Here is a 27,160-nt window from a genome sequence, read left to right on the forward strand (position 1 = left end):
AGCAATCTTATATTCAAGAAAGGAGGTCATGTCAGTCGATGATGAACCTCCAGTGAAAGTCGCAAAGCCATCTCCTCCCACCGAACCGGAGAAATGGGTTAACAGTTGAGGAGATTATGCTCGTTAAGTTTTACGAAACTCTTGGTGGTAATTCAGGTGGAGCAGCCACTACAACTGTTGAACCCATTGGTGATCAGTTGGACAGTGGTTACATCATTAAGACTCCTTTGAAGGCAAGCACTGATGAGGTTACAACTGTAATATCTGCTTTAGTGGGAAGTCCCAGAACCAAGAAAAAGGGGCATTTGTTTCTGATGATATGGAGTCTTCTCCTATTATCAAAACAAATACAACCACTATAGGTGGGAATTCAGATGATCCTATTAAAGTAGATGATAAATTAAGTTATAAGGATTTGACGGTTAGAGTGTCTACCATTGAAACAGATGTTGCTGAAATGAAAGAATTGATGAAGCAGATGATAGAGCTTTTTAAAAGTCAACCTAGCACTCTGCAAATTGCCAATGAGCTTTGGAATTCTGTGCAACCCATCCTTCAAGTTCAGAGGAATTTGGCGGAAAGTAACTACAATTCCCATTTGGAATTTATCAGAAATATGGTTGATGCTAGGTATAAAGACACACAAGCAGACGTTAGGAACATTAAGGAACATCTGTTCAAACTTACTGGCTCTACCCCTACATCAATCTTTGAGAAAGATGATGATGATGATGATGATGATGATGATGATGATGATGATGATGATGATGATGATGATGATGCCAAAAAGGGGGAGAAAGATTCACTGAGAAAGTTGTCAGCTGATTCAAAAGCTAAACCAAAACCAAAGGTGCAACAACAGGCAGAGTCAGCTGAACAAAAATCTTCTGCAAAAGCTTCAGAAGATGGAAAAAAAGTGATTGATGAGATTCTAAACAAGAAAGGTGAAGAGATAGCTTTGGAAAAGCAGAAGAAGCAAGATACAAAGGAAAGCACTGCTAATCCTACAGAAATTGTATCTTCTGCTAAACTAAATCCAAACCTTCTCCAGAAAAACCACCATAAAAGAAGGAGAAAATAGCTTCAACACCATCATCACCTATTACGCCAATAGATGCTGATATAACAAAAGTATCAGCAGATGTTAGCCAAACAGCTACTGAGACACCAGTTGTTTCAGCAGAAGTTTGTCAAACATCGGCCATGATCATTTTCACTACACCAACAACAATCCAACCACCTCCAACATCACAAAGATTTCCCATACATTCATTCACCACCAAAACGTTCTCCTTCACCAGAAATCATGTCCACACGTAAGAGAAAAACTCATATTGTGTTACAAGATGATGAGGAGATTAAATCAGCAATCCCTGTATTATCTGCTCCAATTCAAAACAGTACATCCTCGTTATTTCCACCCAGAGAACCTACTTCATCCTTTCCAATTGCTACACTACCATCAGTCATTCCCCTGGTAGCTCAATATCCTCTGGAGTTAGTCATTATTAAAGGTGAAATTGAATCATTCTTCACAATAGAGGATCCATCTAAAAGATCCTTCCCATCTCTTTATGGCTAAAAGAAGCCTCAAAACTTAGATGAGTATCTGAAATTAAAAGTAACACAGGCTAAGGTTATAGCAAGAGAGAATAACATAGGGATGGATGACAGGGAATACCAGAGGTTCTTATCATTTCAGCTTAGCAAAGTCAGAAAACTTGAATACTTTGCTAGGGACCTGAGTAAATCCATGTCTAAGAGGCCACTAATTCTTGAGCTTCAGATGCAACTGAGGAATGATTATGTTGGACACATTATGAAGTACAAACCATATAATGCAACCAGAGATCAATTCAAAGACTGGTCAGCAGATGCTCTTAGAGAAGAAATCGATAGAATCACATAATAATCCTCTTGTAAAGCCAACTCCACCTAATTGGAAGAAAGTCAAAACAGTGGATTCAGATGAGGTATTGAAGTTTAAAAGAATGAGAGCATTGCCAGATGGTCTAAACAGTGGCTGCTGGTTATGGTTCAGCTAGATCCATTGCCAGATGGTCTAAACTGAAGACAGTTGAGACCTACAAAAAGCTGGAAGAACTTAGAGCTGAAGATCCAAATGTTCCTCAAAAACCAGTCTATCCTACAACTGCTGCTCTGTCGCAAATGATCCATACTCCCAAAAACCTTCTCTCGTCATCTGCTTTATCTAAATCCATTGCAAATTTAGTTAGCAGAGCTCAATAACCAAACTCGTCTTCAATAATTCTTTTCACAAGAAAATCAGCTGATCCAAAAATAGTAAAGTGGATGTCATGCTCAAATCTGAATGCATACGATCTCCAAGATTTGTTGGACCTTCAACTTGAAAGGGATGATGAAGAAGACATGTTCTCCCTGGACTTTGAACTACAATTCAAAGGATAAACTAGAGAGATGTTGATGAGAAATAAAATTCAGTAAGAAAGAAGGGTTTTGGTATCATCTGTTGTATAGGGAGATTGTTGAATCAGCAGCTGTGACATTGTCTCCAGTAGCATATTTAACCAAGAGACAACATGTAGGAAAGGACATGTTGCTGCATAACACACTCTTGATTGAGCTTTGATGAAAGTTGTTAAGGCAGGTGATCGTGTGTTCGTAGTTAATGTTTGTTGAAACTTAAGTTGTATTCGATTTCTATTAAGTTTGTTAGACATCTTTTATATGTACTTATGTCTATAAACAGTTTACGTTGTCAATGGGTGGATACTCCCTTTTTTGGATAGGAGAATGGAAATAATCGTATGTAACTGATATATTAACCGATGATGTATGTTTATAGTTGTCTATTATCTTAATAGATAACATGTTTTGGTACAATATCTATACACGTATCTATACTTTCTATTAATATGTTTTATTCATGGTTTTCTAAGAAACCATCCGTGTTTACCGCTAGTTTCATATAAAAACTTATATGCATAAAAATGTGGAACATGAAAAAAATTAAAAGTGGTGGACTATTTCAGTTTTACACCTTGGTAACTTTTCACGCCTTAAGCTTTGCTGATGTAAACAACCCCTATTATTTAATACTTCTCTTTCTATTTATAATTGCTAAACGACATTATTAGAATCATAAGTTCCTGAGTAAACTTGAAGTCCAATAAACCAAACCATGTAGTGTTTATTTTGTTTTTACCGATCCACATTTAGATTACATAATATCTGAACACAATTATCATTTCTATGTTAACATGTATATAGTGGATTAATAAGGACGAGAAATAGGAGGAATATTTCATGACTCATTGTAGACTATGAAAACAGAGAACATTTATACCATAAGTTTAAACTAGAGTAATGCAAAGACATGAGCTAGTATGTACACAAGATAATAAAAAGTCTAATGTGTATATGTTATATTATAGGTGACACTGTTTTCCTAGTAATATAGGATTTACTTGTGAGAATCACTAAAAAGGTATGACTCCCCTTATAATTTAGAAGTGGTTCAATGTCCGTTTAACAGATAATCCATTTAGATATCTGATAAACAAGACGTTGTGTGTTCCTAAAGACAAATCATTATTACTAGATCCATTTTTTGAGATCTTTGGTTATAGTTTGAGATAAATTTGAATAGCTTAGGAATGACATATAGGATATTTCTACTACTACTAATATTCATATATTATAGCAATCAAGACCGGTCCACATAAAACTCAAGGTTATGCAATTGATACTAATTACTGATCATCTTTTTTGAATTTGTAAAGTTCATAAAATGTATTGAATTTAACCACAGATGTGTGTAAAATGCAACATATAAATTACATCAAATGAGGCATAAAACTAACCCTTTTTAAGTATTAATGTTGGAAAAAGAGTGTTTTTGTCTTCCTTTTGTATTTTCAGGATTAAATGAGCTCAAATTCACAAAAGAAGCAAAAAGACAGCTAAATCTAACATAAATACAAGAAAAGGAACATAAGTGGATTGCCCGACCCCTCAACAGCATCCTCCCAAGCAAAATAGAGAAGGCAGAAGACTGAACACGCCCCGTGCTCAGCCAGCACGGGGCCGTGCCCAAGAAGCAGCAGAAAAGACAAACCTATAGAAGCTTCTATTGCCCACCACGGGGTCGTGCCCAGTGAACACGGGGGCGTGGCGAAAGTACAGTAGGGCATTAATTGTAATTGCGATTTACAATTAATGAAGAGAGAGAGTGTCAGACAGGCACGGGGCCATGTCCAGCGGACACGGGGCCGTGCCCAGCCTTCTGTTCAGCCTATAAATAGGAGTGCTTGGTTTCATTGCAACTCATCCCTTGGCACACCACCTCTCTCACACTTCGTCCACCACCCACCACCATCACAACACCATCATCCACCACCATCATCCATTGTCCATCATAAAGTGCGTGAGTCGTCTCGGGATCCAAGATTGATCGTAAGAGTTCTTGACAATCAAGGCAATGTTTGCCTAAGTCTCTTACATCACTTGGTGAAGACAAGTGTTTAGTATAATACTTTTTATTTTCAATCTTTTGCACTTTTTATTTGGTTTTGTATTAATGACTTTAATAACTAGTTGCTTATGTTGAAGGTCATCTTTCCTTATCGTTTGTCCGTGGTGTCTTGGCATTATTTTACTGTCTATATAAAATAAAAGATTTTCACCATTCATATCTCCACGGTCTATATGGAGGTATGTTGGCTACCTGGTCGGGGGTTAAGGGAACAGTTTGGTAAGGGTCTTGCCCTTGTTCAGCGTTTAGAGGTCCTGCAAGGGACCTGGGTCAAATTTAGTAGGATCTCCTTCAATGCCCATAGGTATTGGATGGCGGGGATCCAAACTCTTTGACCCCCTCATAAGTTAACTACTATTAATACTATAACCCGGCTATTTAGGACTGTATCCTTGCTAACTCAGACTACTTAGTCGAGGGTAACGTCACCTCCAAAAGAGGGGCCTACCATAATTTTAATAACTTAATTCATTATCTTTCAATAATCCGACCCTTTAGGATTGTATCCTTGCTGACTCAAACTACTGGGTTGAGGGTAACGTCGCCTTCAAAAGAGGGGCCTGCTACAATAACTAAGATAATCTCTTAAACAAGTGCAAAAGTGCGAAAATAATCAAAGGTTATACTAATACACGAGTCGGATCCAAGTGATTCATCTTGTCTATCTGTTTTTATTTTTATTTTATTTTCAACATTTAGTTAGTTTTTATTTTCTTAGTTTAAAAATCTTTTCTAACATTTTTTATTTGGTTAGACGTTGAGGATAAATCGGTACTAAAAGCTCTTGTGTCCTTGGACGACCTCGGTATCTTACCAACACTATACTACGTCCACGATGGGTGCACTTGCCCATATGTGTGTTTAGTGTTAGTAAATATCGTGTTTTATAAATTTAAAACTAGGCTAAAAGTGTAAAAAGGGCTTAAAATATACATCTAAAATATATACACACTAGCACGCATCAAGTTTTTGGCGCCGTTGCTGGGGACACAAGGATTTTAAGAAAGTTAGGAATCAACGGCCTAATCATATTTTTATTTTTCTTTTTTATTTTTTAGGATTTTCTTAGTTTTTCAGCTTCTGCAGAGCTCAGCACGGGCTGTGCCCGCTGAACACGCCCCCGTGCTCAATCATTGGAACTGGCAATCCTGTTTTAAGTCAGACTGTAAGCTGAACACGGGGCCGTGCTCACTCAACACGCCCCCGTGCCCGAGATTCACTTACTGAAAACAGAACCGTTAGATCCCGGCGGTTGGTAATTTCTGACATAAACATGAGTGATAGTAATTCTTTTTACTTTCGGCACTCTTATGGTACGTGGTGTCAATTATGTGGAGGCGAACATAAAGAATTAAAGTGTTACTTTCTAAATTATAGGCCCCACTACATAGACCTACCGATTCCTTATAACCTTAAGACGGGCGAAAGTAAAAATAATCACTACCTCTCCCTCGAATGCGCCCAGCCAGATATTCTAGGGGAAATGCTTCTTGACGAGTTATTTCAACTAGAAGAGCTAATTTTAAATTGGTCAAAAGAGCTTAGGAAGGATTTTATTGATCCACCCCAAGACGATGACCATGAAGAAATGTTGGGATCGCATTCCGACAACCTCGTTGCTCCCGAAAATACCTTCATACCTAGCGAAGACTTGGACGATAGTCGTCCCTGTGCCGATTGTGCCGTGAAGGACTCTCCATCGACTTCGTTCGGTGCATACATAGACCTGAGCGATTCGGCATACACCTTCTTTAACGAGAGCCCGGGAAAGGGTTGGACTTGTCCACCTAGAATGAAAATAGGAATTACCCTCACCGACAACCTCTTGCGTTCTCGCCTTAGTCTAGGACAATTAAGGTATCTTAGGCACTTTGGGGTTGTTCCAACCAGTCAGGAGCCACCCGATACTATTAAGTTCCTTAAAAATTAGACAAACTTCATAAAACAGTCTCTCGACACGGGGCCATGTCCAGCCAACACGCCCCCGTGCCCACCAAAAGATTCCCTTCTGATCCTTACGTCAGAATATGGACAAACTGTGTCAGAATTCCATCTGCACACGAGGCCGTCCCACTGAACACGGGGCCGTGTCCAGGATGCTGTCGTTTTCTATAAATGCAGCCAAGAATTCTGCACATTTAGACCAACTTGGGACAGAGATTTGAAGGAATCTTCTCTCAACTATCCTAGGTAAGTTCTAAAAGAAGGTTCCAACAACCCATCTTGTCCTTTCCTCTCTTAACCATTTCCTTCTTTTTCATCTTTCTCCAAGAACCTCCATTAAAGTTTGAATTTTTCAAGCTTTGTGGTAGGGATTTATGAGTTTTGTTCAAGGAATCCTAATAAAAATATGTTGTATAACATTGTTTTAAGTTACTAATGTTTAAAAAAACCCCACAAGTTCAGAAAATAACTTAAAACTTCAAGTTTCCTTGCTCCAAAACTCTGCAGAAAGATGAACACGGGGCCGTGCTCATTGCGCACGGGGCCGTGTCCGGTCTACTGTTTCGGCAAATAAACTATCTTTTGTTTGTTTTTCGTAGAAGGTCGAGTGAAAACAGCGAAACATCTTCCGTGCATTCGTCAGACAACCGAAGAGGAAGGAGGCCCTCCATTGAAGCTACACTTGTGCATTATGTAATAGCATTAAGGGAGGCTCTCGACGAAATGACGTCAGTAGAGGAGGTCTTAATCGACCGTATTAATGATCTTACGGTGGGACTCGAGAGTAGCTTCCAAGAGATTAACCTCTTGCACCAGAGGTTAAATATTCTTGTAGCACCCCCGATGGAACCGGTCCTCCCTCAACAGGATTGGAACCTGGCGCTCGGAGTTAACAACCCTACCGGGTGGGACGACTTTCCGACGGAACCTCCCGTGGAGCACCAACAAGAGATCCCGGTGGAAATCGAAACTCCTCAAACTAATGCTAATGAGCCTTCTTTTCTCCTTCCAAGGGAGGTGGAGGAGTGGATCACCGACATATGAGGAAAGCCACACCCGGAAGAAGGAGTTCTATAAAGGCCATATCTAACCAAGACTACTAGCCTCTTGGAAATTTTGCTAATTAAAATAAAGTATATGCTAGAACTCCACGGTTTAATGCTTCTTTGTTTTCTTATCTAGTTTAATATAAATTTAGGACTATGTAAGATCTCTCTATGATTTCAATGGAATGATGGTTTGAATGGTTCATAATAAATAAAACACACTCATGGTGATAAAGGATGATAAGGGAAATGAGAAACATGACCCCATGCACAAGAACAAGGCCACACGTCGATGATTTCTCCAATACAGTAGGTTCAACACGGGCCGTGCCCAGCTAACACGGCCCCGTGCTGAACCCCTTGCAAGAAAATGCCCAGTTCAGGTAACTGGACATAGGCCATGTTCACCAGACATGTCACACCCCCAAAATCCACATGCGGAATATCACCGCTTTGAGGCGTGACTGACCAGGATCCAGCCACCAATCATATTGAACAATGTAAATAAATAAATAAAAGTCCAACCACACAATACAATTGGTGTTCCAAAACAAGTTAATCAAATTCAATTTATCAGCGGAAGCATAAAATATAAAACCAAAATATAAGTCAAAAGTTCTTATAGTTTAACATGGCACACAACGGTCCATGTACCACAACGACTCCTCCTGCTCGTGCAAGCTCCATGAGTACCTAACGACCTGCAAGGCATGTAACAACGAGTCAACAACAAAGTTGAGCGAGTCCACAGTTGGTGTTCATTGTTAAGTTGTTTCAAAAACCAGAAGTTTGTTTGTACGTTGTAAGTTAATCCGTTTACCCTGTTTCCCAAACATATCCATAGTTGGTGGGGGCTTCCCCATGTTATCCACTAGACCTGTTTACCATATCGACTAGTGACTAAAGTAAGTTGGTGCCCTGACGTCAATGTCTATCATCATTGACTAGTGCCCAGATCCATTAGTTCACACCCGTCCTCTGCGGCACAGTGTGAGGCTTGTCAGACCTAAATAGCGCTATCTAACTAATGACCCGCTCGCCATTGGCCCGGTGATTAAGTCGATATAAAATGAGGGACTTCATGATAGAGTTTTTGGTCTAGTATCCGTGTTGTCACCCTTCAATAAAGAGGGTGTGTACCTAATCCCCAAACCAGGAGACTACGCAGGTTCCAATTAAGTTCTTAGTACGTGTTGTCACCCTTCAATAAAGAGGGTGTGTACGTGTTCCAAACCAAGAGATCACACAGTTTCCGTTTAAATCCTTTACCCATTCCCAACCCTTGGGAATCCCATGCCTTGTGAAAAGTGTGAACTCACCTTGGTTTGCTCGGTTTGACTCTTAAAATAGCTAACGGTCAGGGTTGGTCGATCACGTCCTAGTATGATTAACATTTAGTCAATTAGTGGTTTCAAATAGAGCACAAAGTTCCTACATGTATTCTAACATGTTGCACATAAAACATTTTAATGTATATATGTACACATGCATGCAATGTGTCGCTATTCGAATTAGCGACCACATATTCATCACAAATCACAAGTAAATCTTGTCACAAAATTTCAGCTTTTAAGTGCATTTTCGGACATTTTGCAGTGCATTAATCGGGACCGTTCGGGCATCGGATAGCTCCCGAAGAATTACTAAACGTTTCAATCGAACCAGAGACCATTGCATTAAAATTTAGTGACCAAATTCCTTACGGATTTTTCGTGAAAAATCATGCGCCAAACCATGATCAGATTTGATGTAATCTGATCACGTTTGCCGAACAATTTATTTAAAAATATCTGTGTATCCAATTAGCGCGAAACCAAAAAAAAATCACATGTCCGATCCCTAGTATCTACAGTAAAATTTTCACATTCAAACAGTAAACACACACCGAGTTATGACGCAAAACGTTCGCTGCATTTTCTGCAGAAAATGGCAGCTCATAGCAGTTTTACAAACAATTCCGCTAAAAATACGCAGACTTGTCCAAAAAATACGAAACCACTTCTGTTTGAAAGCTATTTCCGGTTACTTGGTTTTAGGCTCTAAAAACGTAAGGTTTCGATAGTTTAAAGTCCCGGAACAGGCTACGCAAATCAGCGTATTTTCTGCAGAAAATTGCTGAACAAAGCATTACTTGTTTTAAATTGTTTTTCATGTATCCTACGACGGTTCTAAGTGTCATTATCACCAAATCAGTACTCAATATCGTATCAACATTCAACACGTTCGAAATTATCACATCATGCGTTCACACCTATGGCAGCTTATACAAAAATCTATAATCACATTGCAACCTATTCCTTAGATTCTCATCACATGACTACATATCATCACATTCATACCTGCATACATCGATCACATATGTATACATATCCTCCTATGTTTATTTTCCTATATCATGCCAAACCTTATCTAGTAACCCTTGCATCTATATCACATATTTCATTTAAGTCACGCACACGCATATAACTCACCCCTTTACACTTGAATTTTGAAAGCTTTCAATCTCATATAACCATCCATGATCGACCTAACATGATTCACATAATATCACATACATAAACTCATAACCTTGTAAATCAGAAACCAACACGCTATATGAGTTCGTGTTTTTGAACCGAAATCGAACCGGAACTTGTTCTCATACATATAGACACTTACACAGTTATATTACCACATGTTACACGGATCCGATTACGGGTTTTTATGGCTTTAAAACGTAGTCGAACTGAAACTTTTATACACACAGTCTATTATACGTCGTACACACGCACCTCATCGACAACATATGCAAGTGTGATCACCTATCCTCTACACGTATATATCATCGTTCATGTACAGAAATCTACGACTATGTTTACATGTATAACCAAATCATCAAGGATTAAACACATAACGAAAACGCAGCCAAGTATAATCAGAACTAATTAGCCAATACATCAGAATACTAACCGAGAGAAGAAAGATATGCGAGAGGGTGTGCGTTCGGCTGGATGTGTGATCGCGAGAGAGAGGAAGGGGCTGCTCCTTCTGTTGCCGTCGAGTTGAAGGGGAAGGAACAACTAGGTTTTTTTTTCTTTTTTTTTTTTTTTTTGCTGAATACTCTCAACACGTAATTTAAAAAGGACATGGGGCGCATGGGCTTGTTTCGGCATGTGGGTTATTTGGTTTATGGTGGGCTGAATCTAACTAATTCGTTTAACATGCTAGAAATCTGTAATAGATAATAGAAAAATAGATATACACACAAACATGATTAATTTGGTTTTCTATTTTAAAAGCATTCGTAATATTATAGATAAAATATCCATAATCAGTATACCATATTATTACTTTGAATGAACAAATTTATGTGATGGTTTGTATGTATATCCCCTTTTTTATAGGTAACACTTTCTAGTGGTTATTCATTTTTTTATATAATTACTATCACCCCAAATATAATTAAATAGATTTAGGCATGACATACATGTATAAATATGTATAGTACACATTCGTTCAGATACGGTACGAAGCGGTAATTAGAACGTATACGAAACGTGACTAAAGCAATGGAAAAGAATGAATGATTTTTACCTAGGAACTACGGGTTGTCACATCATCCCCGAGTTGAAAGAAATTTCGTCTCGAAATTTAGCACGTAGTCACCGAGGGAGCTAGTTAGGTTGCGTGGTTTCTTGGTTTTCCTGGGGTATCACATCATCCCCCCGTTGGTTTGGAATTTCGTCCCGAAATTCCGCAGTAGCTTCGGCCTCAGCAGTGGACTCGTCTTTCTTAAACAACTGGGGGTATTTGTGTTTCATTATATCAGTTGCCGATCGAAGAAACAATAACTTAGTGAGGTTCATACGATGAATCGAGTGAAAACAGTGGTCCAACAATAACGGAAGAATTCAACCAAGTAATCTGTTGTCTAAAAGCAATTCTTGTAGTGATGTATGGCGGTATGACACAAAAAGGGAAGTTCGTTGCATCATGGTCGCGGGAGCATATCACTTGTCCAAAACAAAATTTGGTTGGTAGGGTTTCGAGTTGCAAAACGACGAATGCGCTTGACTGTGACTGCTTCGTTTCTGGTGACGACGACCGGTGGAGACGATAAGGTTCGTCATCAGAGATGCGTGGGTATAGTTCTCCTAAACCCAAGTTCGTTTGAGTCAGGCCTGGTCTTCGTGAATGTTGACGTGCAAACCGAATGTACGGAGGGTCAGGTGGCGACGTCATGATGAGATAAGCATATGAATAGATAGAACACATATACGATTGTCGTAGCAGGGTGATGAGAAATCAGAAAGGGGCTTGGACCACCACTTGTCAAATAATTAAACAATTGTGTGTCATAAAGAACGCAGTAGGGCTAATAGGCAGCATGCTACTACTCTAAATAAACATACCATAAAAAGCACACTATGCAAAAGTAATCTAGCATGTAGGCAATATAAACTCAAATCATACCACCTAGAGTGTTGAGCCTTGCACGTGGAGCGAAGTGTCGTTATGGATCATTGAGCACTGAACAGGTTATAGTCTGATTTTAATAAAACCTTTTTCCCTTATTAAAACCAAGTTCACTATAACCAATGGCTCTGATACCAATCTGTCACGCCTCCAAGCGGTGATATTCCGCATGTGGATTTTAGGGGTGTGACAAGACACGCCCCCGTGTCCAGGCTTCTGTTTCTTTTTCTGAATTAACGTTACTGGCACCTGAACACCGGGCCGTGTCCGGTCCCCACGGGGCCGTGTCCACGCTGCCAGTAATATAAATTTTTGCTTTTAAACACCATGTTACACATTCAATCAACCTAAAAAATTATTTTTGGGACACATTGAGGACAATGTGTAATTTAAGTGTGGGGGGATGCTAAAACCTTGAAATTTTGCAAGTCCTAATAACAAGCCTTACACAAAACTCTATTGGAACCGCTAATCACCCCAAATTTTTTCAAAAAAAAAAAATTTATTTTTTTTTTACTTGTCTAAAGTTTAAGTTGGGAATTCTAAGATTAATAAGGTTATATTTTTGCAAGTTTACAACCGATAGCGTCGTGACAAAAAGAACTAACATAAGAAAATTATGAAACGGCATGACAAGCTTAGTTAAAATTCGATTATATATACTTGATCACATAAAAAAAACCCATTCCCACAAAAAGTGAGATTTGAGCCTTTATTGAGCATACAAATACACATCTTTAGACTAAATGCTCATTTTTCGTTTCTTGTGTGAATAGCCGTTTGGTTCTTACGACTCTAGAACTTGCCACGACGATTCATTCCCGGTCCTTACCAACTTAAACCCAAGTAAGTAAATGATGGAGGCATTAGGACTAACCCTTTTTTTTCAAAACCATTATTTTTATTTTTCTTTTCACCTACCCAAAAACTCCCCCTAGTTAACCCCTTTGAGCCTAAACCTTTCATTTCTTTACCCTAAAACCCTTTTACCCACCAAAACCCTTTTTATTTTTACCCTTTTATTTTAGTAACAAGCTCGGTTTTCGTGTGACTAAAAAAAATAATAAATAAAAAAATAAAAAAATAAAAAAAATAAAAAAAATATGATGAAGTTAGAAATAAACAAACAAAGCTCTTAAAATAAAAGCTTGTTTGAAGAAATAGTTCATTAGGAATAAACTGTCACTAAAACAAAATGTTTTACGAAAACCGATGCTTTTTACGCTTTTCGCCCTTTTTTACTAACCACTAACCCAACTACCCACCTTTAGCCCAAGCCTTTACCCAAAAAGTCCTCTTGATATTTACAAAGGTAACAAGTTAAAAAGTAGGAGGATTGATTGCTTGGCAAACCTATGGTAGGGATAAGTTCCACGCCGCTCTCGAGTGATTCACTAAAAATACACCTTCGGCCGAGTGTGAGTGATTTCTCCCGTGAGGTATGTGAACTTGTATATAAATGGAATTTTAAAATAGCATGCTATGCCCAAATAAGTAATTTATCCTATGAAACGTTCTAAATAAATCATAACGAATAGGATTGTAAATAAATAAAAATAAAACCAAAAAGATCTTGGATTCCCGACATTCTATGACAAGCCAAAACTTTCTCTTCTACCCATTCCATTTGGGGAGTGTAAGCCACATATTAAAGAGTTTTGCTTGAGGACAAGCAAAAATTCAAGTGTGGGGGTATTTGATGTGTGTAAAATGCAACATATAAATTACATCAAATGAGGCATAAAACTAACCCTTTTTAAGTACTAATGTTGGAAAAGAGTGTTTTTGTCTTCCTTTTGTATTTTCAGGATTAAATGAGCTCAAATTCACAAAAGAAGTAAAAAGACAGCTAAATCTAACATAAATACAAGAAAAGGAACATAAGTGGATTGCCCGACCCCTCAACAGCATCCTCCCAAGCAAAATAGAGAAGGCAGAAGAGTGAACACGCCCCGTGCTCAGCCAGCACGGGGCCGTGCCTAAGAAGCAGCAGAAAAGACAAACCTATAGAAGCTTCTATTGCCCACCACGGGGCCGTGCCCAGTGAACACGGGGGCGTGGCGAAAGTACAGCAGGCGCATTAATTGTAATTGCGAATTACAATTAATGAAGAGAGAGAGTGTCAGACAGGCACGGGGCCGTGTCCAACAGACACAGGGCCGTGCCCAGCCTTCTGTTGAGCCTATAAATAGGAGTGCTTGGTTTCATTGCAACTCATCCCTTGGCACACCACCTCTCTCACACTTCATCCACCACCCACCACCATCACAACACCATCATCCACCACCATCATCCATTGTCCATCATAGAGTGTGTGAGTCGTCTCGGGATCCAAGATTGATCGTATGAGTTCTTGACAATCAAGGCCATGTTTGCCTAAGTCTCTTACATCACTTGGTGAAAACAAGTGTTTAGTATAATACTTTTTATTTTCAATCTTTTGCACTTTTTATTTGGTTTTGTATTAATGACTTTAATAACTAGTTGCTTATGTTGAAGGTGATCTTTCCTTATCGTTTGTCCGTGGTGTCTTTGCATTATTTTACTGTCTATATAAAATAAAAGATTTTCACCATTCATATCTCCACGGTCTATATGGAGGTATGTTGGCTACCTGGTCGGGGGTTAAGGGAACGGTTTGGTAAGGGTCTTGCCCTTGTTCAGCGTTTAGAGGTCCTGCAAGGGACCTGGGTCAAATTTAGTAGGATCTCCTTCAATGCCCATAGGTATTGGATGGCGGGGATCCAAACTCTTTGACCCCATCATAAGTTAACTACTATTAATACTATAACCCGGCTATTTAGGACTGTATCCTTGCTGACTCAGACTACTTAGTCAAGGGTAGCGTCACCTCCAAAAGAGGGGCCTACCATAATTTGCATTAATAACTTAATTCATTATCTTTCAATAATCCGACCCTTTAGGATTGTATCCTTGCTGACTCAAACTACTGGGTTGAGAGTAACGTCGCCTTCAAAAGAGGGGCCTACTACAATAACTAAGATAATCTCTTAAACAAGTGCAAAAGTGCGAAAATAATCAAAGGTTATACTAATACACAAGTCGGATCCAAGTGATTCATCTTGTCTATCTGTTTTTATTTTTATTTTATTTTCAGCATTTAGTTAGTTTTTATTTTCTTAGTTTAAAAATCTTTTCTAACATTTTTGATTTGGTTAGACGTTGAGGATAAACCGGTACTAAAAGCTCGTGTGTCTTTGGACGACCTCGGTATCTTACCAACACTATACTACGTCCACGATGGGTGCACTTACCAATATGTGTGTTTAGTGTTAGTAAATATCGTGTTTTATAAATTTAAAACTTGGCTAAAAGTGTAAAAAGGGCTTAAAATATACATCTAAAATATATACACACTAGCACGCATCACCACCATATGAGTAAAAAGAAATCACAATCTAGAAAATATGGTTTATTTGAAGCAAAAGTATGTCGTAATTAACTAAAGATTACCTCTTGTATAAACTAAAGGAACACGTTGTGGGGTAGCTAATGTATTTTCTTAACAATTTAAGAGAGTTAGTGAACTTCCTATCCAATTCCAATAAAATTGGTGATGATGATATGAGGATAAAAAACAACGTTTAATGATTGAAGGAAAATTAATTCACCCAGAAGTAGGTCAACTTAGAATGGAATTGTGAAGGGCGTAACACTTGAGACTAGTGGGTGTGATAGCGGGGTGGCAGGCGACCCCGACCGGACCCCCTCCTCCACCCTTTCTTTGGTGCCCTCTGAGAAATTCCCCCGTCCTCCCAATGTTTTTTTTTTTATTTTTAAAAATTCAACAAAAATCATTTTTTTTTAATTTTCAAACCTATATATACCCACACCTTTATACCAAAAACTCATAACCCTCTCCATCTTTCAACCCACTCCTTCATATTTATATACAATCCTCTCCTATTTTGTTATACAATCTTCTCCTTCAAATTTTTTATATAATCTTGTTAAAATTATGTGACTAGTCATGAGTTCATCATCTGAGGAATACGTGGTAAACTTTTTTGTTAACGCAATGATATGGACGGCAAAATTATCATGGGGATGGAAGAAGACGATGAAGACGAAGGAACTTCCAAACCAAAAACAAAGAGCGTTGTGCTAAATAGAGATCATGATGGTATATTAATTGTTTGCATTCCATTTTTATAAAATTAATGTTATTAGTTTTGTTACTTATTTTTTAAATTGTTTACTAAAATTTTTTAAATTTATTTTTCAAACTTTATTAAAGGTGCACATTATCGTTTGGTGGATGACTATTTTGCTGAAAACTGTGTGTACACTGGTGAACAATTTAGGTGTCGGTTTCGAATGAGTTACTGATTGTTCCTACGTATTGCCAATGATGTGGATAATTATGACGAGTTTTCACGTTACGATATGATGCTAGAGGGAAAAAAAGGTTTTACTACATTACAAAAATGCACTTCTGCACTTCGTCAAATGGCACACGGCACTGCGAGTGATTCATGGGATGGATATTTTTGGATGTCTTCTAAAATGGGTTAGGAGTATTTGTATGAAATTTCCATAAATATCGTGAAGCTATATAGCAAGGTGTATTTGCGTAGTCCAACGAAGAAGGATATCGAAAAACTTTATTCATACCATGAAAAGAGACATGGATTTCTTGGCATGCTAGGAATTATTGATTGTACACATTGGTCATGGTATAATTTCCCTAATGCATAGCGAGGTCAATATATGTGTGGTGATCAAGGACACCCCTTAATAATGCTAGAAGTCGTTTGCTCTCAAGATCTATGGATTTTGCATGTCTTTTATGCTCAATATGATCCGAATGGCATTGATGAGAATGTTGTTTGGTGTGTTAATGTGACAACCCTCACCAAATCAGGTATCCGTATGAATTAATTAATATTTAATTAATCCTTAATTACTGTGCTTGCTTACAGTTGTGAATAAACTGCTTCTTGATTTCTATACATACACATACATGCATTATACTTTATTACTGTCACTCCATTTCTTACACAGAACTATAGTGACAAACTTGATGCACTTAGTAGCACAATGAACGGATAACCTAGTAAACATGCTGACATAGCCAGCACTAGACAGACACTGTCTCTAAGGCCAGTATGAGCCGGGAATAGATCACTACACTAGTAGGGAGTGTAGGGAGGTGAGGATTGTAAAACTGCATCACTAGGTGATAGTTATAGTGACTGGATGTGCCTAAAACATGCTTTAAGTACAAAATTCTGCACTCTATTACAAAATTCAGCATTTTATTTAACTAGTAAAGTGCAAAAACATGGGAAAATAATACTAGACACTTTCCAAAGTGTCAGGAATTCATTGTGTCACTAAAAATAATATTAAAGACACTTTAAATGCTTATTTAGCACTTTAACGGATCAATATCCAACCGAACAACCGGACTTTACCCGGAACACAAAAATATTGTCAATGACATTGTTTACACTTTTCTGAGCTAGTTAGGGTCCCCGAACACCCTAACACCCGTTATATTACATAACACACAAGTAACTAACTTAAATCCCTAACTAAACATAACTAGCACTTAACTAGTTAGTTGAAATCAAACCATAACCCCCCCCTCAACCGATCGGTCCCCATAGGGGACACACTTCTTACAATTTTGATTATTTTATTTGCCTATGTCCCATATCTAACTTACACAATACACCATGGTTAAAGCTCTAAAGTGGTTTATAAATATAACCAAGAGATCACTTACATTTACATCATCACTTAACAAAATTGCATCTCTCTCTCTCCCTCTCCTTTGGATCGGCCGAAACCCACACCCACCATCTCACCATCATCAAGTCTTGTTCTTGCAATTTCACATACACACAAAGGTGAAAGGTCACACACAAGGAGGCTCGGTGCTTTCGGAATCTCAAGGACCTCTCTACATTGCTTTTATCCACCTAGTTTTCTCTTTGATTCTTCCCTAGCCTCGAGCTAGTAGTAAGTGCTTCTAAACACTTCCTTGTTCATGTTTAAAGTGGTTAATAAGAGATTTAACGGTTAAAACTCAAGAACTTGCAAGATTGTTGGTGCATCCGTCTGTCGTCTACGTCTTGTATCGAGTCTAGAGTAGAATAGGATAGAATAGGGCACGCAATCCAAGATTCTGGATTTGAAGCTGATTCCGCTCCAAATGACATCTTGTCATTTGGAGCGAAACCCCTTATCTTGATTCCGCCCGAAACCCATATATGTTGATTCCGCCCGTAGAGGTTTAGTCTGATTCCGCCCGAAATAGGTTAATGTCTGATTTCACCCGAGATCACTTGTATTGCTGATTCCGCTCCTGTTGTTTATGCATGTTCGAGCGGAATTAGAACTACTATATAGGATGTGTCTCGGAGCGAAATTAGATAGATGTTAGGGTGATTTTCTTCCGGTGAGCCACGAAGTGCTGCTGAAGTGTTGACTTGATTGTAAACATCATTCAAATCAATATAATCAACAGTTAAAAGTGAATACTCGGTGAATTGAACCTGATTTGTCTGTTTCCGCCGTTCAAATCAGGAATAGTTCTTCTGATAGACTCAATTGGGTCCGAATTCGATCCTACAAAGATCAAAACTAAAAGACTTGAAAGTATGATGAACTAGTTGGATAAAGAGAAACAAATGGTGTAAAACTTGTGAATCTTGTTTTGTTGTGATTATTTTATGTTGTTAATGGTTAGTAGTGGAACAGATCATCATCTAACCACGCTAGATCATGTTTATGGAACATGAACTAGCAATATGTTAAAGTGTGAAAATTGCAAGATGATGAACCTTTCCATACATAAACATGAACTTGTGTAAAAGTGATTTTTCTTGTAAAATGGAATTCTAAACTAGTAGATCTAAAGATCTACAAGTGGTGTTTTCGAAGAACCAAGTGTAAGATGCAAATCATGTTTAAAAGCCGGATCTTTCATGAACTAAAAGCATTTTTGGTGAACAAACAAGTGTGTAAACACTTGTGTGACAAAAGGGTTTAACAAGGAAATATTTTCGTAATTTTTGGACTAGAAGTTGTATATTTACATATTCTTTAAAAATAAAGTTATCAAGAAATTGATTTTATTTTTAAAGATGGAAAGATCTACTAAATGTGTTGGAAAGTTACTACATATTTTTACACAACTTACAAATTCATGTGTTTGCGATCTATGTTTATTTTTTACTAGTTTGATGTTTGAATGATGTATATTGGTGATTGAAAAGTTGTTGATTGAATTTTGAAAAGAAAATGATACGCTTGTAAGCGTGGCCACCTCCAGTTACAGAGGAAACTCTGGCGAAATTTTTCCACAAAATAACACTTAGAAATATTTTTGTAACAAGTGTTATGAATATATTTTTAACTTGTTTTTCCAAATAAAACTCGCCATGATTTTTATTACTACATTTCCAAGTGTCGGAGGTGGATTTTCATAAATAAAACCTGTTAAATATATATTTAGAATATATATTTTTCAAGTAACACTTGTGTGATTTTGTGATTATTTTGTGAACTATATATATATTATTTTTAGAATAAAAATAATATTACTTGAATACACCGAAAAGTAATGACTTCCAAAATAATACCAACGCCTTTACGAATAAATATTTAAGTTACACCGGTATTATTATTACCACACAAACTCAAAAAAATGTAACTTATGAATTTTCAGAAATTACTCTTAAATGCGTATTTTGATAAAAGCATTATTTTGGAAATTGTATGGAATAAAATATAATATTTTTGGGAAAAATATGTATATTTTGGAGATAGAATATTTTAGACAAATGAATTAAAATATATCTTATTAAGTGAGACTTAATAATATATTTTCGAAGTTATAAAAAACGCACATGTATTAAAACCCCCATCCTTGGGAAGGAATATAATTAATAAATAATTAAGAAGTGTAAATACGAAATAGTTATACTATTTCCCAAAAACGTTAAACCTTAAGCCAAGGCACGACCGTCCGTCTAATAGAAGTTAGTACGTGTAGGTCGTCACGCAGCAGGTTGATTGGGATTTACTATTTCGAGACGCACTTCTGTGAGTTCATGTCCCCCTTTTTCTCTTAACTGTTTTCAGTTTTTATACTTCGGGGGTGAAATACATGTTACTATGATTACGAATACTTTTTACATGGTATGGTTAGCGTAAGGAGGGTTACTACTTAGATCATGTGAGTGGGTAGGCGGGAACTGTAGGCCACTAATCCTCATTGTAGGACCGAGGGTCAGTAGCGGTAGATCTATCTGGGTGTAGCGAGCCTAACTCCAGGTCCAACAAAACAGAACTCGGGGTGACTTTGTACTCGACGCAAAAATCTGCTAGGTTTGAGTCTTCCTACTGCACTTCACACATATCATTAGCCTTGCAAACCAATGGTGATCTCATTTTTCCTTATTTGCTACATACCAGGGAATTTTATACTTACAAAGGTTTTACATACTCACTATACATGAACTCGCTCAACATTTTTGTTGATTTTTCCAACTTACATGTATTTCAGGGAATTAGGGATCTGGCGAGGTACGCTATGTTTTTCAAGCTGCGTAAGAAGGGTGATGTCATCCAAGTTTAGGAGTTGTGACTTTAACCTGGACGAGTCGCAAGTCTTAAGCTGTGTTTATTTCATGTTTGTGGTTGTGTCTTATGAACAATGTTTTTACTTTGTAGTGTTGTAAACTCGATGCATGTGTCAACGCTTTAAAACAATGTTGTGGTATTTTGTTTTTAAAACCTGAAGTAATGGATGTTCATCACGGTTTTATTTTCATATAGCTTTGTCGTGATTAAGCTATGGTATTAAGAAGTCACACCAAATAAACCCACGCTTCCGCAAAGCCAGGGTGTGACAGCTTGGTATCAGAGCTTTGATCATAGCGAACTAGGATTCCTTCTCGAGTCTAGACTATGATCACTAGGGTTCTCATGAAAAATTTTTACATTGCATACATTACGTCCAGATCCCGGATACAAAACATTTTTACAGATAAAAGTTGAGCATCTTTTTCTTAAAAATTTTTGGTTGGTCGGGAGACCAGGGATTCAGTCGGGGAGACTGAGGGAGTTCAGCCGGGTGGCTGGGGAGGTTCAGCCGGGTGGCTAGGGAGGTTCTGGTCGGGGGACCAGGGAGTTAGTCTGAGAGACTAGGAGGTTCAGTCTGAGAGGCTAGGAGGATAGTCTGAGAGACTAGGAGGATCAGTCTGAGAGGCTGGGAGGATAGTCTGAGAGACTAGGAGATTCAGTCTGAGAGGCTGGGAAGTAGTCTAGTGGGACTAGGAGAATTACTTGATTGTTTATTGGTGACTAACATGCTTATTTGATTATATGATTGATTGTTTGTGCATATGTGTGTTTGTGTTACAGGCATCATGCCTTCATCAGGTACTGGGGAGTCCGACACTACAGATCCCATGGTTATAGTATCAGACGACATAGTTTCATCGGAGCACGAGGTGTACACATCCGATACTACCAGCACAGACGATGACGATTTCCAGCCCTTTGCGCTGCCTGATGTCGTAGCCGAGCCTGCTAATGGCCATCTCGCTGGGGACTTGCCACTCGTGGTGATCCCTGCTCTTGTGCCCCTTGCAGCTTATCCCGTTGTTGACATGCCCCTCGACGTTGTCTCTGACGATGATGTCGATCTATTCGAGGAGGATGACCTTGAGGGCGAGGCCCATATTGCTGCCGGTGATATCCTACTTCTTGCTGAAGTTCCTGCAGAGGAGGCTCCCGTTCATTCACCTGTTCCAGACTTCTTTGAGTCTGTGGCATCTGCACCTTCACACATGCAGGGAGTGCAGCACCACCCACACGACGCCGACCCGGACATGGCGTCATCAGCTGCACCCGTTCCTGCACACAGTTTTGAGTTTGATCATGACGTTGATGATGATTCGGATCCTGTTTTTCCACCTGGTTTTGATCCAGACCATGACATTGAGTTTATTCATTTAGACCAGCCCCTGGAGTATCCTGTAGCCCCTGTCGATCCTGTGTTTGCTGATCCAGCTGATTTTGAGATGGAGTTTGTTGATCCTGAGCCTGCTATGGCCCCTAAGCCGGTAGTTGCTCCTGACCCTGCGTTAGAACATGACCTATTCATGCCGATGCACCTGTTGTTGCTCCTTTCATTGATGATATACCTGTTGATGATCATCCTGTTGTTGCTCCGCTGTTAGAGGATGATCATGTTGTTGATGCTCATGTTGATGCCCCACATTTGTTAGAGGATCATGTTGTTGCACCTCTTCCTGATCCAGTGCCGGTGATGTTCGACCGCGCACCTTTTGCGACCCATATTGATCCACGATACGCCCACACCCACAATGGGTGGATAGACGATGATGATGATTACCCGCCTTTCGTGGTACCTATTACACCCCCTGTGGCACCCGTTTCAGCCCCTGTTTCAGTTCCTATTGATGTTCCTTTGCTTCCCACACATACCACTGATGTTCACCGCACCGACTTACCTATTACATTTCTTCAGGACATACCTCCGCCACGTCCTGGGGAGGGTTCATCTCGTCAGCCTTTTGGTCATACACCTTTCGTGTTAGGAGGAGACCAGTTTGTACCTCAGATTCCTCATCATACTTTTGTTCCCTCTGTTACACCATCTGTTGTACCATCCTTCGCTCCATCTAGTGAGCCGTTCCTCTGGACCACGCCCCCCATTATGCCACCATCTGATCCATATCACCCATACCACGTGGGGTATTCTACGGAGGATATTCTCACATCGTTCATGATACAGCTGAAGGTGCTGACCCGTCGCGTACAGGAGCTGGAGAGAGCTCAGCGACTCCCGTGCCAGTGCCAGGCTCCACCTACAGTATCACACCCCCCACGTCCACTTTCACCTGACTCTGCCGCTCGCTTTTGGACTCCTGAGCAGCAGATAGCATACTTGCTGCATTCTCATCGCGCTATGGAGGAGGATTGGCTTCATATGCGACGTTTGTACGACACGGGTAGACTTTTGATGAGAGGACCACGATTGTGCAGATTACACAGCCTTTTTGGAGACCGCATTTTGGGTGATTATGATTTTTGATGTTTTGTATATTGGATGTTGTTGACACTGACTAGATAGTTTGGACTAGGGCGATGTGGCCCATAGTCATTGATGATGTACGATACAGTCATGTACTTGTAAACCTTACATTGTGGTCTTGATATATGACAACGCAATCGCAGTATTCTCATTATATGCAATGTGGGATTGATTGTGTATGTTCTATAACATGAAGATGTTATGTGATTGATTTATTTATAACATGAGATGTTATGTGTTGATATTGTTGTTACATACATACACTTTACTTACTATGACCTGACCAACGCTCCAAGACGCCAGACACGTATGCCTGCCAACGAGGCAGAACTTCAAGGAATCATTGCTGCCGCCATTGCGCAGTATGCAGCCTCGCAAGGAGGAACCAGTGGAAGTAATTCGAACAACAACAGCAATAACAATCCACCTCATGGTAATGTTAAGTCGTTGAGACATACTACGATACATTTGGATATTTTTAGCACGTTCGTTAATACCATTTGTATGTTCTAAGATATGTGCAGGGTGCACGTACAAGCAGTTCCTTGACTGCAAGCCCGTAAACTTCGACGGCACCGGAGGTGCTGTTGCTTTTGTAAGATGGGCCGAAAAGACAGAGTCTGTTCTCAGAATGAGCAAGTGCGCTCCAGACCAACAAGTGACCTACATTTCTGGGCTATTCTTGGATGGAGCCCTATCCTGGTGGAATTTACAAGTGCAAACTCTTGGTGAAGCCGCAGCTTATGCGATGACATGGAATGAGCTGAAAGAGCTCATGCGAAGAAAGTACTGCTCTCGTGCGGAAATTCAGAAGCTGGAAACGGAATTCTGGCACTTGAAGATGGAAGGTCCCAAAATTGCGGAGTATGTTAAGGGATTCCATGACTTGTCTCATGTGGTACCTTATATGGTTACACTGGAATTCAAGCGAATCGAGCGCTTTATTTGGGGTTTAGCACCTCAGATCATGTGTATGGTCACTACTTCCAAGCCTGCAACCATCACAGAGGCCATCGATCTGAGCGTGGCTCTTACTGAGGAAGCCATCCGCTTAAACAAGTTTTTGAATGTTGAGCCAAAGAAGAGACTCACGTAGAGTCGTCTGGTGAGAACAAAAGGAAGTTCTCGAACTTCAAGCAGGGCACAAGCAGTGCTGGCAAGAAAGGAGAACCAAGCGCACCGGTCCAAGCTACGACTGGTGTTGGAAAGAAAGCAAAAGGGTATACGGGTTCATTACCCAAGTGTAACACCTGCCAGCGTCATCATTCTGGCCGGTGTGGGCCAAAAGTATGTGAAGCTTGTGGAAAGGTTGGCCACTTGAAGGACTCTTGCTGGGCCAGTGCTAGCCGGGGAGGCCAAGGAGGTTTTGGTAATAGGAACAATAATCGTGGTGGTAATGGAAATCGCCCACAAGGAAATAACTGAGGCAATGGAAATCAAGGGAACAATTCAAATCAAGCCGGTAATGTGAATCGAAATCAAAACAACAATCAAGCTGGGAACGGAGGAGGTAATGGTCAAAAATTGGGTTGTTTAACTGTGGTGACATTGGGCACTTTAAGAGGGACTGCCAAGGAATGAACCAAGCACGGGGAAGAGTCTTTAACATCGAGGCGAAGGAAGCGCGCCAGGATCCCAATGTTGTTACTGGTACGTTCCCTATAAACCAACGCTTTGCATCCGTTTTGTTTGATACTGGTGCCGATTATAGCTTCGTGTCGTTAGAATTTAAGAATATGCTTGGGTTAGCCGCTAGTAAATTAGATATCCCATACTCAATTGAACTAGCTAATGGAAAACTGGTTGAAGCTAATGAAGTTGTCAGAGGTTGTCTAATCGAGTTGGGAGAGCGTGACTTTACTTTGGATCTACTACCAGTCAAGTTGGGAAGCTTCGATGTGATAGTAGGAATGGATTGGTTGACGAGCAACAAGGCTGAGATTATTTGTCATGAAAAGATCATTCGCATCCCAACAGAAGATGGAGAAACCATCGTAGTTCATAGAGAAAAGCGCGATACACCTCTAAGAATCATCAGCTGTCTGAAAGCTCGAAAGTGTCTACAGAAGGGATGTGCTGCCTTCTTGGCACACACTGTGGATAAGAAAGCTGCTGAGCCGAAGATTGAAGACATCCCTGTCGTGAAGGAATATCCGGAAGTCTTTCCAGAAGACTTGCCAGGATTGCCACGCCAGAGGCAAGTGGAATTCCATATTGACTTAGTTCCAGGCGCCGCGCCTGTGGCTAAGGCACCCTATCGACTTGCCCTTTCTGAAATGCAGGAATTGTCGACACAACTTCAAGAGTTGCTAGACAAGGGATTTATCAGACCAAGCTTCTCACCTTGGGGAGCTCCAGTTCTGTTTGTCAAGAAGAAAGACGGTAGTTTTCGTATGTGCATTGACTACCGGGAGTTGAATAAGTTGACGATCAAGAATAGATATCCTCTGCCAAGGATTGATGATCTATTCGATCAGCTACAAGGTTCAAGCTTTTACTCGAAGATCGATTTGCGATCTGGATACCATCAACTGAGAATACAAGAGGAAAGTATTCCCAAGACTGCTTTTAGAACTCGTTATGGACATTACGAGTTCCTAGTTATGTCGTTTGGGTTGACAAATGCACCTGCAGTTTTCATGGACCTAATGAACCGAGTCTGCAAACCGTATCTAGACAAGTTTGTGATTGTGTTCATAGACGATATTTTGATTTATTCGAAGACGAAGAATGAACACGAACAACATTTAAGAGCTATTTTGGAGTTGCTGAAAAAGGAAAAGTTGTATGCCAATTTCTCGAAGTGCGAATTTTGGTTACGCGAAGTCCAATTTCTTGGACATGTGGTTAATGGAGATGGGATTCATGTTGACCCCACAAAGATCGAAGCAATCAAGAATTTGGAGACACCAAAGACGCCAACCGAAATTCGTCAATTCTTAGGTTTGGCTGGGTACTATCGAAGATTTATTGAGGATTTTTCAAAAATCGCTCAACCACTGACACTCCTCACGCAAAAGGATAAGAAGTTTGATTGGGGAATCAAACAGGAAGAAGCATTCCAGTTGTTAAAAGACAAGCTTTGTAATGCGCCGATCTTAGCGCTACCAGAAGGAACAGATGATTTTGTGGTATATTGTGACGCTTCGCGTCAAGGATTGGGTTGCGTGTTGATGCAACGCCAGAAAGTTATAGCTTACACTTCGCGCCAATTGAAGGTACATGAAAAGAACTATACCACGCACGATTTGGAGCTAGGCGCAGTGATTTTTGCATTAAAAATCTGGAGACATTATCTGTATGGTACGAAATGTACAATCTTCACGGATCATAAGAGCCTACAACACATATTCGACCAGAAGGAGCTAAATATGAGACAAAGACGCTGGGTCGAATTATTGAACGATTACGACTGCGAGATCAAGTATCATCCAGGGAAGGCGAATGTGGTCGCCGACGCCCTAAGTCGAAAAGAAAGGATCAAGCCCATAAGGGTTAGGGCTTTGGAGATGATTATCCAAACGGATCTTTCCCTGTGCATTCGTGCCGCGCAGAAAGTGGCTCTGAAAGAAAGAAACATTGAAGAGGAATATCTCCGTGGGATGAAGAAGCAGTTAATACCAAACGAGAAAGGAACGTTATGTTTCATGAAAAGGATTTGGGTTCCTCTGTTTGGTGGTTTGAGAAAGGTCATTTTTGATGAAGCTCACAAATCACGGTACTCTATCCACCCAGGAGCGAATAAGATGTACCAGGACCTTAAGGATTATTATTGGTGGCCCAGGATGAAAGGCGATGTTGCTGTTTATGTTAGCAAGTGTTTAACGTGCGCCAAGGTAAAAGCTAAATACAAGAAGCCTTCAGGACTTCTGCAACAACCTGGGATTGCCAAATGGAAATGGGAACAGATTTCAATGGATTTTATTACAAAGTTGCCAAGAACGCCAAGAGGTCATGACACTATTTGGGTAATAGTAGACCGGTTAACGACATCTGCGCATTTCTTACCTATCAGAGAAAAAGATAACACGAGCAAATTAGCTGAAATATACATGAGAGAAATCGTTGCACGTCATGGAGTGCCTCTCTCGATCATCTCTG

General features: G+C 39.6%; 1 long non-coding RNA gene across 1 annotated transcript; it reads right to left on the minus strand.

Annotated features, from left to right (window-relative positions):
- Positions 1-8,039: 8,039 nt before the first annotated feature.
- LOC110891874 lies at positions 8,040-10,601 on the minus strand. Its single transcript, XR_002565621.2, has 3 exons — positions 10,456-10,601; positions 8,826-8,884; positions 8,040-8,207 (listed from the first exon to the last, which is right to left on the minus strand). It is a non-coding gene; the product is annotated as an uncharacterized LOC110891874 (long non-coding RNA).
- Positions 10,602-27,160: the final 16,559 nt, after the last annotated feature.

The sequence above is a fragment of the Helianthus annuus genome, chromosome 16 (assembly GCF_002127325.2).
Source record: "Helianthus annuus cultivar XRQ/B chromosome 16, HanXRQr2.0-SUNRISE, whole genome shotgun sequence".
Lineage (NCBI taxonomy): Eukaryota > Viridiplantae > Streptophyta > Magnoliopsida > Asterales > Asteraceae > Helianthus > Helianthus annuus.